Below are 13137 nucleotides of genomic sequence, written 5' to 3' on the forward strand. Positions count from 1 at the left end.
AAACGTTCGCAAGCACCCGGAGTTTTCCCTCCTTTGTTCACTTTGTGCGTGTCAAGAAACCATCTGCCTGCCCACTCTATGCCATACGCTGAATAGTTAACTTTTTAACTATTACCGTTGGGTCCCTTACTTATTGGACGCTTGTAGCTCAGCGTAAATAATGACCATGCCTGTGTTTAGATTTTTAAAAATGGCATTGTACGTGACAGCTGCGCCACTGGAGGTCCCCTGCTCCTAGACGTGGCTGACGCTCTTGCTGGCCGCTCGGTTTCGTTCTCGCCCTTTCCTGGCCGCAAAACTACTTGCGCTCCACCGGCGACGGGAACAGCATTTCCTAACTTTTGAAGACTGACATGGATATTACTTACAGCAGGCTACAAGGCTTCAAACAAATAAGAAAGCCAACAGCAGCAGTTAAAATGGAACTCATCATCATCATTATCAGCCTTACTACACCCACTGCAGGCCAAAGGCCTCTCCCATGACTCTACAATTAACCCTGTCTTTTGCCAGTTGTAGCCAGCGTACCCCCGCAAACTTCTTAATCTCATCGGCCCACCTAACTTTCTGCCGTCCCCTGCTACGTTTGCTTTCTCTTGGAATCCACTCGGTTGCCCTTAAGGACCAGCGGTTATCTTGCCTTCGCATTACATGCCCTGCCCAAGCCCATTTCTTCCTCTTCATTTCAACTAGGATGTCATTAACCCGCGTTTGTTCCCTCACCCACTCCGCCCTCTTCCGATCTCTTAACGTTACACCTATCATTTTCCTTTCCATAGCTCGCTGCGTTGTTCTTAACTTAAGCTAAACCCTCTCCGTTAGCCTCCACCTTTCTGCCGCATAGGTGAGTACTGGTAAGATACAGCTGTTGTATACTTTTTTAAAGGAACTATTCAAAATTAGTTTACCACCCAGCCAGCTTGCACATATTAGCTGCATTCTGATGCACTGCACCGCTGCGAACGCATGCGAAAAAAGAAACGTACTCCTAACTCACAAAGTCCAGTTTTAAAAATTGCTGACAGTCGTAGGTAAAACATCCTGAATAGCCCCTCCGCATAATTAATAAATTGTCCTTCTCCTGGTCTCGTCTATAGGGTCTTCAGTTTGTTTCCAGGGTAGGAAGTCGCACTTCTCATCATTCCACACGCCTCGGCACTACGCATTTGTAAGGTTGCCTTTTTCATTTGACTTTGTAGTCCAACGTAGCAGTAGATGAGGGGGCATTTAATTCCTGAAAGTTCCACGCGTGGTCTGCCAAGGGCAGCGCAAGATGTGTATCTATTTCTCATTCCCCTTTCTCCGGAAGCCATGAGACAAGTTGAAGCATTTTTCCTTGCAAACACTGACGATGACTGAACCTTCAACTGCTCATGCTAAATAGCGACGCAACCGGTAGAGGGTAGCTCACCGAGCATACCGACCGGGTCCCCTGAGCTCACCATCGAGCGGCGCCGCGTTCGAGCATTGCGTCGGCGCTTCCAGCGTTGCTCAGAACCATGGCTGCGCCCCGTCTATCGCACCGCGTTTCAGGCGGCACTTGCCTGTTACCGTCGCAACATCAGGGAGGCGAAGGACTCGGTGTTGCGCCAGGCCTGTCACGATGCGACTCGAAAAAACCTTTTCGGCGCACCCTTTAAGAATGCATTCGCCAAACTGCTCGCCCCCGTATTCCTCCCACCTCTGGACACAGGAGACGGCGTTCTGACGACTTCTGTCGTTGAGTCGGCGGCACTTTTGCTCCGGACACAGGTCGCGTTTGACAACTCTTTGATAGATACACCATTACACGCGTCTATCCGTGCATCCGTCGAGTCGCCTTACCATCCTTCTGTGCCGCCGGACGTCCCGTTCTCGCGTAACGAGCTTCAGCTGCTCGTGAACGCACTCGGTACCGGCACAGCTCCCTGCCTGGATGGGTTGACTGCGCCCTTGGTTAGGGGCCTGTGGCGTGCCCACCCGTCCTTCTTTCTCTTCCTTTTCAACGGTGCCCTCCGTCTCAGCCACTTTCCCTCCGCGTGGCGAAGGGGGCGGATCATCTTCCTTCCTAAGCCAAACCGTCCCTCTTCCCTTCCTACTTCCTACCGGCCAATAGTGATGAACTCAATCCTGGGCAAACTTTTAGAACGCCTACTTCACGGCCGTCTTTACTATTTCTTGCACGCCAAGGGCCATCTCCATCCCAACCAGTTTGGGTTTACCCATTCGTGCAGCGCAGTGCAAGCCCTGGCCTCGTTGCGAACGGCCCTGGAAAATTTCCGCATGTCCTGCACGCCCGTAGTTCTTATATCACTCGAATTTCAGGGCGCGTTTGATAGCGTTTGGCACCCCCTCGTCCTTCGCTTCTTTCGCTGCCGCGGTCTCCCTTCCAACCTGTATCACCTCTTGCGCTCATTTCTTTCGCAGCGCACGGTAGTCTATCGTACACGCACTGGTGAGGAGGTGTCCGCCAACTACACTCTCGGCAGCCCTCAGGGATCCCCCGTTTCACCCCTTTTGTGGAACGTCATAATCGCTGATCTTCTCGAATGTCCCATGCCTCCTGGCGTAACAATACAGGCCTATGCCGATGATACCATTGTGCTGGTTCCGGCCCGCACGTGCCACGAGCTGGAGCAGTTGTGTGCCGATGTCCTTAACAGAATAGCCTGTTGGGCCTCTGATTCGCAGGTGACGATCTCGTGGACAAAAACATTTTGTATGCTGTTTTCTCATGGCGTGGGCGGAATGGAAAAGCGCAATCCAACCGTTCGCTTTTCGGGTCGCCCCTTGAGTTTCAAACAGGAACTCAAAATTTTAGGCGTTGTCTTCGACCGCCACCTCACTTTTCTACCGCATGCTCACTTTCTCCGCGACAAGGCATAGATCTTCACTTCGCGTCTTGTCTCGTTTCTCTCTCTCTCCACCGTTCCCTCCCTTCCTCTTCTCTACGTAGGCTTTATTTTCAAGTTATACAACCCGCTTTAACTTATGCCGCGCCCGCTTGGTGGTCTCGCAGCGCCAATTCCCGCCTTCGGGAGAAGGTTTCTGTGCAGCGGGTCCCTCTTTTCGCCATCACAGGGGCTTTCCGCACAACACGCACGGCTGCGCTTCAGGTTCTCCTCCGGGTACCCCCTCTTCCCTTGGAATTGGATCGTCTCTGTACAGAGTTCAACCTTCTAAATGGTGTAGATCCCGTCACCTTTGGCGGTCACACTTGCCTACCGTCTGATAACTTGCGCCGCTTTGATCCCTGGTGCGACCATCCCTCTCTGGCTTCCTCATTTTCCTTCACCCGTCTTCTCCCTTCTCACTTTCCATCTCAGTCCTTCCTTCCCGGCCTTCATGTATTCACGGATGGCTCTTATACGTCCCACTCTGCGGGTGCTGCTTACGTCGCATTCTCATCTTCCGGCGCGCTGCGGAACGTGGGCCGGTTTCGTCTAGAGACAGCCTCTAGTGCCTTCTGCGCAGAGGCTGTTGCGTTTCATGAGGCCTGTTGTTACGCCCGGCGCGCCCCCTCTCCTTTACCCTTGCATGTCTACTCTGATTGCCTTTCTCTCCTTCAGGCTCTTCACTCTCTTTCTACGAACGACTTACGCGTCCGCGACATAAAGCGCACTCTTGCCGCCATTTCTCTTCAGCGTCCTGTCTTCCTCTATCTTGTCCCCGCCCATTGTGGTGTCTGGGGCAACGAGCTCGCTGACTGGGCCGCCTCACTGGCGTCGGCGCGTGGCCTCCTGCGGCCGTCGTGGCTGTCACCCTTGTCAGTGCGCACCCGCATGCGTACCACCGTACTCAGGCTTTGGTCAGACACCTGGACCGCGGAACATTCGGACACTTTCCTGGCTGTTTTGTCCCCTCTATTAACCGCCTCCCGCTCTCTTTCCCTCCACCCCGATCTCTTGTCCCTCTCCTAACTGGCCATGGCCGTTTTCCCTCGTACTTCCATCGTTTTGCCCTCCTTCCTTCGCCTTCTTGTCCATGCGGGGCGGCTGTGGGGGATGTTCTTCATTACCTGCGTGCCTGTCCTCTCACCGCAGACATAGCAGCAGGGCTTCCCGGCTATCCGCACTTTCTTTCCCCTCATGACTTCCCCTCTTTGTTAGGTTCTCCCCGGTCTCGTGCGTTGCTTATTCGCGTTGCTGTTCGCGTTTCTACCCTTCTTTCACCTGTCTCTCGTGTTTATTCCCGCCCTGATGGCTCGTAGACCTCCCTGCCATTTCTGTGCCTCCCCATGTCTCATGTGGTCGGGGGCACCATATGGCCAATATTGGTGGGCCGTGGCCCTGCCCCTGCCTCACGGGCATGTGGATGGTATGTGGACCTTGATATTTGCTGGCTTTGCGTGTACATGCAGTCTTTGTTTTGTTTGCTTTTCGTTTTTTCATGTTTATTTGTATTTTTTTGCCATTCCTTTTTCTTTTGTCTAGCTGTTATATTTTCATGTTTTAATTGTTTAATTGTTTAATTTAATTGTTTAATGTTTTAATTGTTTAATTGTTTAACTTTTCGCTCGTTCTACTTCCTTGCGTTATTACATGCCTTTTTGTCATTTACTTGATCCTCTTTTCTATGCATGATAGCCTTAGCTGCTTATGCGCCAATAAACCCAACACAACCCAACACAACCCCTTTTTTTATGTACCCCTTCTGCTTTCTTAAGCCCAGTATCTCCTGTTTGTTCGTTTTTTTGTTTTTTTTTCGCCTCGCTTTCTTTTCCTGTCTCTTCTTCCTTCTTACAGATTCCCGCACCTTCCCTCCTCCTGGCCGCCTGCGAGCCTGTCTGAAGAATCTGGGCACGCTGGACCCATCCCTGTTTCATGTTCATTTCGTACTTCTTAATCCTTCATGGGCGTCTTGTTTTAAAAATCACTTTTGCCCGCCCATCATTTGTGCCACTTTTTTTTCCCTCTTTGGTAATTGGTTTTTCTTAAATTTTCTCTTGGGCGTTGGCCCCTTTTCTTTTATGTTTAATTGGATCGCCTGCGATAACCTCTGGTTGGGTGCGGGCTTCCTCTCCAATTTTTGTTTATTTTATTTTATTTCTTGAGAGTTTACAATAAAAGGGTACTCCGGCGGGGCGATTCCAGGGTGCGCCCCGATGACCGACTGGGTGACGATCCAGACGTAGTTCTTGCCCGTCATGGCCAGCAGCGAGGCGGCGGCGAAAAGTTCCCGCGAGTCGTCCTTGCTGGCGAACAAGAGCAGGACGCGGGCCTCACCCGCAGCCAGGGGCTCCAGCTGCTTGCGGAACTCCTGCCGAGTGCGGCCTCGCAGGGTGCGCACCTCCAGCACCGAGTACCTGCGCCGGGGTCGAGTGCCGACAAAGAACGGGCACAGTAGCGTGAGTTAATGATGTTAAGGTATTACTCCCTACCGCACACATAGAAAGGTTTGGTTTATTGGGGTTTAACGTCCCAAAGCAACCTAGGCTATGAGGGACGCAGTAGTGAAGGGCTCTGGAAATTTCGACTACCTGGGGTTCCTTAACGTGCACTGACATCGCACAGTACACGGGCCTCTGGAATTTCGCCTTCATAGAAATTCAGCCGCCTCGGCCGGGATCGAACCCGCATCTTTCGGGTCAGCAGCCGAGCGCCGTAACCACTGAGCCATCACGGCGGGTACATAGAAAGGAAGAAATCTAGGATCAAGAATACCAAGAAGAAAAGAAGTTATGGCGCAATAATCCACTCGTTCTAGGCACGTCCATAAATACCGTCATTAGAGAATGAAGCAAGATAACGAAGAGTTAGGAAAGAGAAAGAGTTGCTCATAACAACACCCACAATCTATCATACAGTTCATCACTGGTGTTCCTATTCCGGCCAGATGCGTTCGCGCCCAAAGGTAGTTTATCACCAGCGCAAAGCAGGGAACTGCAAAGACGTTTGACTAAAAAGGGGCCATGGCTAAACACATGATTACATTGTGTAATCACGCAATTTTTGTTATCAAGATATGTAAAAAATGCGGCATTTATTTTGTATCTCGCATTTTCACGTTCCGATAATACATTTCACCTAGAAATCGATCAATTTTAGTGACACGAGGCGGAGTGATACGCTTTCAAAGTGCCAGCTCCAACGGGGGCGCCTTTTGCGTAAGAAAAGCATGCTGAACCCAATTTTCTCGACGAATTAAGTCCATAAAATACATGCTTCAGATGCTACAGACCAAGTCTTTGTCACCGTTCACTTTCACACCTCGGCAGTTCGGGCAAGTATTTCGTACTTTGTCCGGCCAAAAGCAAGAAGTAGTGGTTTACGAATTAATTTTTTACTTAAGCAATGAAAGAGTTTCTCCAATAGATAGAGAAGTACTAATAAAAGGAAGCAAATGTTTTGGCGTATCGCCTCGTGTTTCCTTTTTAATTCTTTTCCTTGTCTTCCCACCAGAGGATACACAATTTTACAAAGCATGGCATGACTACACGAGTTGCTGCATGAGGCGATGCTGGCGCAAACTTTAATAAATAACTGTAAGATATCAGAATGTGTCAACTTAAAAAAATGAAAAGCAAGAATATATTCAGACTGATTACTATCTAGCAGTCCCGGTTGAGTGGAGTATATGTGTAAGCAGAATGTTTTCGTGAAAGCATTAGTCAGTATTCTTGCACCCTCCTTTAGGGCAAATCTTTTTAACTAGACATCCCCCTCCTGGGAACGCAACAACAGCCTACTTTGCCGTCACTCCTGTATAAATACGCACTTCTTTTTACTGCCACTTTCACTCGCTTCAGTCATCCTTGCTCAGACGCAGTCACCGTCTTGCAAAAAGCGACTGCTGAAAAGATATAGCGAAGCAATAAGATTTTTTCACCAATAGTACTCTGGAGCCGCTGGCCCAAGGCATACAGCTTCAGGGATGAGCATGTCCAGGAGTACCAGTCAGCCTATTCGGTCCGTGTCAATAGCAGCCTACAAGATGAATCCAGCGACACAGGCTACCAGAAGAAAATATCAAAGATAGAAAGGCGCAGAAAAGGAGAATAAAAAGCTAGAGTCCTATAAGTATGGCAAACAGCGACCGAAAGAGAACACGAATGAAATGTGAAAATCTTCCGAACAAAAACACCAAGTCCACGCTTGCAATGCAGCGCTCATACAATGCACAGCGAATAAAACGTGACTGGATGGAGTCCCTTGGGTACATTTACGGATTCTTTGTTGACGTTAACACGGAAGTTCAAGCTGTGTCTGTACAACAGCTCGAATTGAAATTCAATAGACTGTGCGGAGCATGTCGACGAAGACGATGTCAGAACAGGGTCAGCAAAGACTCTCCGGTTGTTCGGGCCACGTATCCGAGACGACGCGCTGTCCATGTTGCCTTAACTTGACTGCGTGTGTGCGTAGAAGCAGTGCTTCTTCTGAGTTACACAGCCATGGACACGCAAAGACATGTCTACGAGTGTCATGGTTTACTAAATTTTTATTCAGATTCTGGTAGCAAGGAAGTGTATGAATTGAAGTAACTCAAACTTTTAAACAAACTTTCAGATGTCGTCTTGACAAAACTGGGTTGTGTTGCACTGCACTTTCTGTTATAGGCGGCTTGGCACTGAGTTCTCAAAAGCGTATTTATGTTGTCTGTCAAGGCCTCCTGTGACAGCTCGTGAACTAAATACGTAAAAATTTCAAGAAGCCCAAAATTTCCGTAGGCTTTATTGATGGACGAGGGCCATGGATGCGCAGTATAGCGACATGGAAGGGAAGAACTGAAATATCAGGAGAAAGAGCCGCTTGCTGTACACTATATTTACGTTCTTGTTCATTAAGGCGAGACCTTTAATGCCTCATACTGTTGTGACCAAGACGTGTTAGCAAATGGGTCCGCGTTTCGGTTGCATGCCTTATATGGGCATATGCCAATCAATAGCCAGTCGATACTTAATCGGGTGCAATCGAAAGACATCGGAACATGATATAAAGGGATTTCATCATTATATCATTGTACTTAATGACTAATTGACTAATTCGTAATTATTAGTAGATAAGAAGTTGCATGTGGGACTGTGCACTGCGCCTGTACCTTAACACTAATTAATAAGTGTACAAGTTAAGGTCACGTTAACTATCACTAACCATGCATTAACTAGTACCATGAAATGTGCAAGTCATGCTTAACTATTGATCACTAATAGTTAGACGTTTCTAGACGTTTCATAGACATTGTGCCGAACATTCTAGAGAGTTACATTGCTTGACAGATGAGCGACAGGACATGATGGATGGCATTAGAACAATGGCAAAAAACAATTACCCTAATCAACATTTCTGGTCAGAACACATAAATAAATAAAATCGAGTCGGAAATTGGTCGAGTTGGGGAATCGAACCCGGGTCTCCGGAGTGCGAGACGAGCACCCTAACCACTCCGCCATGCCAGCTCTTTTTTTTTTCTTTCTTGCCTGTCTTTGGCTCATGACATTCCAAAACGAAAATACACATAACGCTATATACATACGACACTGTCGTGGTCAGCCAGCACGAGACTGGCTTCGTCAGCTTAAAATTCCCTCAACATACACAACGGCTCTAGTCTTGAGAGCCACTCGGGAGGCTCCGCAGCTGGTTGAAATGAACAAAGGCGCGACTAGTGAATACGGTGTCTTCGTTCGCTTCCATCTTCCTCCTTTCCTTTACGGCGAGGTTCAGGTGTCCACCGCTGGTCCTGCTTGGCGCTGGTCCTGTCGTTTTGACTCTTTTGTCCACGTTTTTTTACGCCGTTTTCCTCCTGAATCATGAACCAACTAGCCCAAACTAGAGTTCTTCGTGTCCACCGAGATATGGGAGAGAGAGATACAGTTCCTTTCCTCGAAAACCAATTTACCGTCGAGCAAGGCGTGGAGCTGAATGGGCGATGGCGTTCTGTGTACTCCCTGGCAGCGTTGCAAGACGCTGTCGCGTTCCACTCTTAGAGGCGAAGCATAACATCTTAACCACACATCAGGGACACAAGCAGCAACACTGCGCTTAAGGCTTTCGCCTCACCGCACTTTAGGTCAACAAAGTGCCCCCCTGGATTTTTTTTACGGTATCAATTACTTCATTAGTTTACTTACTAGAAACTGCAGTGCAGTAAACTGCAGTAAACTGTAGAAACTGCAGTTTACTTACTAGAAACTATACGAAGTATGCCGCAGGAATCTCATCAGATACTTTTAGCATGGCGTATATAACGACCACTACCGCTTACCGTGCACTGCGAGCGGCTAATGCACATGCGTGGGTCACCCTGAGACACCAGAGGCCGGCATCGCGCGCCAATAGCGCGTGCACACTCGTGGCTGGTGGCCGTAACTAGCCATAGTGGTAGACGGCATACTCTATGCTAAAAGACTCATTAACAGCGTGGTCAGGCATATTTTATCCATGCGCTTACCATGCAATGTATACCAGGAGCCTTGTTGAATTCGCTTTAGTTTAGTACGTTCAGTTTAAATCTTTTCAATTTTGAATATTCAGTTGGATTCGCTTCACTTCGTTTTATTCAGCTGCATTTTCCTCAATTCGGTCGTTACACATCGATTCGTCTCAATTAATTCCGGTAAGTCGGCCTCTGATCATTCAGTTCAGTAAGTTAGATTGAGTTGAGTTTAATTCGACCGATACAAAAAACCGAGAAAACACAATTCCACGGATTAGAATACGTAGATGCAGCCATCTAATGGATGCTTGTCCGAAAGGGAAAGTGAGAACAAATGGAGGTTCGTGTCTGTATAGATAAGGCGTCACTGATACGGATACCGCGATCATTATCGGTACTGGAACCGATATCGCGATAGTATACCATGTTTTAATTACAAATAGGGCACTCTCACCAATACCGGAGCTTTTATAAGCTTCAAAGTTCCGTAAAAGGAAGTTCAGGTGTCGCCAACAACGCCAAATGTCCTGTATAAAGTCTGTGTGTCGCCATCGATTTTGGGGAATGGATCACAGAGGCAGCGCTACTCTGTCGTTAATCTCAAAAGACTGGCAACCATTTCCTTCCGGTGTAAATGTCACGAGCTTGAATTGGTTGGCAGGAAACTTAAAATTCATTTTCCTCAGCTCTAAATGCGTATTCGCTACTCGCCAAGAAAGAACCAGAGAAACATTTTCACTGAGAACAATATAAGAATCAACTTCTTACTGTTCCTTTAGCAGTAAATTGAATACGAGAGGAGGTGCACCCACTCTGCTCTCAAGGTGCTGCTCTCGAGCTGTCGATCCCGGACAGCACGCACAAAGTCCTCGTGTCCTCCGAGATTGGTAGTGATGACGGCGAACTGGTACCACGAGTAGCGCTCCAGGATGGCAAAGATGGCTGCGACTTGGTGCACCGCCGACGGCGCCAGCTGCAGCACTCGCGCCTGCGACGCCCTCTGTCGCCACGCGAATGAAACCGGAGACGAATACGAGAGTGAGCACGTAACGGCACGGGAACGTAAAGTTAGGTTAGCGAAGCAGAATAGCTTTAACTTCCGAGTTAGGTATCGAACAAAGCGAGTGTTTTGATCGCACAGAGCAGTCTATGCAACGTATTTGCGAACACAAAATGAATTCGCAGAGTTTCTCACAGTTTGAATAGGTTGTTGAACAGTGGATACTTCAGACCGGGTGTATCTAAATGGTCAAATCGCGAAAGCAGCTCATTCACGAACCAAGCTCGTAGAGGTAAAACTGCGAATCCTGCTTTAGGTTCCTAAAGGCGTCTGTGTTTCTTCAGTCACAGAGCATGACGCATGCAAACGTGCAAGTCATAATCTATATATCTGCTATCTTTCTTCATCTGCCTGAGAGGCTAAAGGTGTGCCAAACTACCTCCAGTTCTGGAGTGAAAAACACAGCTTTTACAAATCTAATCCTCGTCTGTTCTATTTCATTTCTGTGCGTTCTGTCTTCAACTGTGAGAGAGTTGAGGTGTACTGTACCTATGGCTGCTTCAGATTTCTATGCTAAGTTAGACCAATCTAGGCTCTTTTTGGTTGGACTGGCAAGCGTAGATATTCTGCCCGTTCACACTACAAAAAAGAATAAGTATTTGGTTCCATTTTTATGTTATTCGCCGGCAAATTCTTTTTTGTCTTTGTTCTGATTCCTCTGCTCAATTATGATGATAATGTTACAACTTCAGACGCTTCTTCGGTCCATATAACAAGTATTTAGCAGTCAGTACTATTCTTTACCAACTTATGCTTCAAATTAGCTTAATTGTGTGAATCTTGATCACTCGCGAAAAATTTCTACTGCCTCCAAGTGACCGTCATGCTGATTACAAGAACGATAATTACGTCGTCAGCTTCTCGCGAACATGCATGGGCGACCATACCTTTGCCGCCACCGTGCAAGATGAGCACATTAAACAAGTTTACACCCCAAGCCCAAGTACTCTGCCCAGTCCGTAGCCAAGCTCGTCGGGCAGGCTCCGAACGAAGCCAAGCATAGCGCGTAGTACCTGCGTCAGGACGAAGGCGAGCCAAGCCAGTATTCATCATCATCAGCAACGGCAGCAGTCCATAGCGGGTAGCATGAAAAACAGCTCTCTTAAGCCACAAGCAAGGCAAACCACTCATCAGCAGCACCAGTGCGCCGAGCATTCGCGCTACAACTAAGACTGCGCACAGCAGGCCAACTATATAGACCGCACGGCCAGGACCAAAGGTCGCAAACAACGGCGCAGGCAAGCCCACACGACAGACCCCATCTTCTCAACTTCAAGTTTCACCACACGTCAAGGCTTTCCAGCTGCTTCAGGTTATGGTTAAGCTGTGTTTAACGGCTCGAAACTACACATGAGATGTGACAGAAGGCGTAGTGAAGGGCTTCGGAATAATTTGGACCACTTGGGGTTCTGTAACGTGAACTGACATAGTGCAGCACACGGGCCATGTTGCCCTGTTTGTTATAATTTGGTTTCTTTAATATATAGTCGCTGTTTCCTTGTTTGTCATCTTTTGAATGTTCTACTGTGTGGCACCTAAATGCAGTGTAACAATCAAAATGTCGAGGGACGAATCAAGAGATCATCCAGTCTGAACCATGGCTTTTGTTGCCGCTACCTCTTCTTCTTGGCAGGAAGTAAAAAAAAAAGGAACTTTTTTGAAGCCATACTTTTCAACTTCCAGGTAACTTTTTAGAAAGCGCCCATGAACCGAGCTGCCATCTCTTATTTTCTCTTCTCACACGATGAAAACTTCCTTGTAACCGTAGAAGAGTTAACGCTCTCAAGGATAAAAGTTGTGACAAGTGACCGAGGAAACGGTCCTTTATGTCTTCCCCATCACAAAAAAGGGAAGATAAGAAAAATAAAAGAAAGGCATCTTTCGTAAAGATGTCATCGCGACAAAAAAATAAGGGGAATGAAAAGGAAAAAATTGCGCAAGTGTAGCCTTACCCTGTCATCTCAACAGTGCACCAACAGGTCCACGTAAATAACATCACGTAAACACATGACTTCTTCCCAGCTCGCGTGTCTTCTTAGGCTCAAGCCACCCTGGGGAATACGTCTGGCTCACAGCAATACAAGACAGATTTCAGTTCCTTCATAATACAACACCTATGCTTCTTTACCATGAGAAGGTCCTTCAGAACGCGATCGCCATAAAAATCTTTGCTTTTACCGAAGCGCACGCTTTATACTTTCCATGGTACCATACAGGTTCGACCAGGTACACCTCGTAAGCGAGGCGGTGCCATCAGGTTGCTGTGAAGGAGTAGCAGGTGTAGCAGGCCCCCAAGCCCTGCCCTGAAGCTTCTAAATATGCGTCCATCGAGCTTCCAACAGCCTACTGGTAAGCCTCCGGAGAAATAAGCACGCTACCGACCCTTCCCGCTCGTCATCCGGATTCACCATCGCGATCAACAAAACTTAATGGATCTCAGTCACGCCACGGCTGAAAACGATCCTCGCGGTCAACAGCTGTGGGGTGTTCCCAGTTCACAACGCATCCAAGAATAATCAACGATTGTTTTCTTTTCTCTGCCCAGCACTGCAGCATGAACTGAGAAGTGACAGTACCAGGAACAACTTGAAAGTCAACTTCGTCTCCACTACGTTAACCTCGATGCGCTACGCCAGCCCTAATAGAATGCCCAAAACGACCATTCCTCCTGTGTGTCAATAAATAAAAACAAAAACAATGACTATATACTAAGTATAAAT

The sequence above is a fragment of the Amblyomma mixtum genome, chromosome 4 (genome assembly GCF_055824585.1).
Source record: "Amblyomma mixtum isolate Tamu chromosome 4, ASM5582458v1, whole genome shotgun sequence".
NCBI lineage: Eukaryota > Metazoa > Arthropoda > Arachnida > Ixodida > Ixodidae > Amblyomma > Amblyomma mixtum.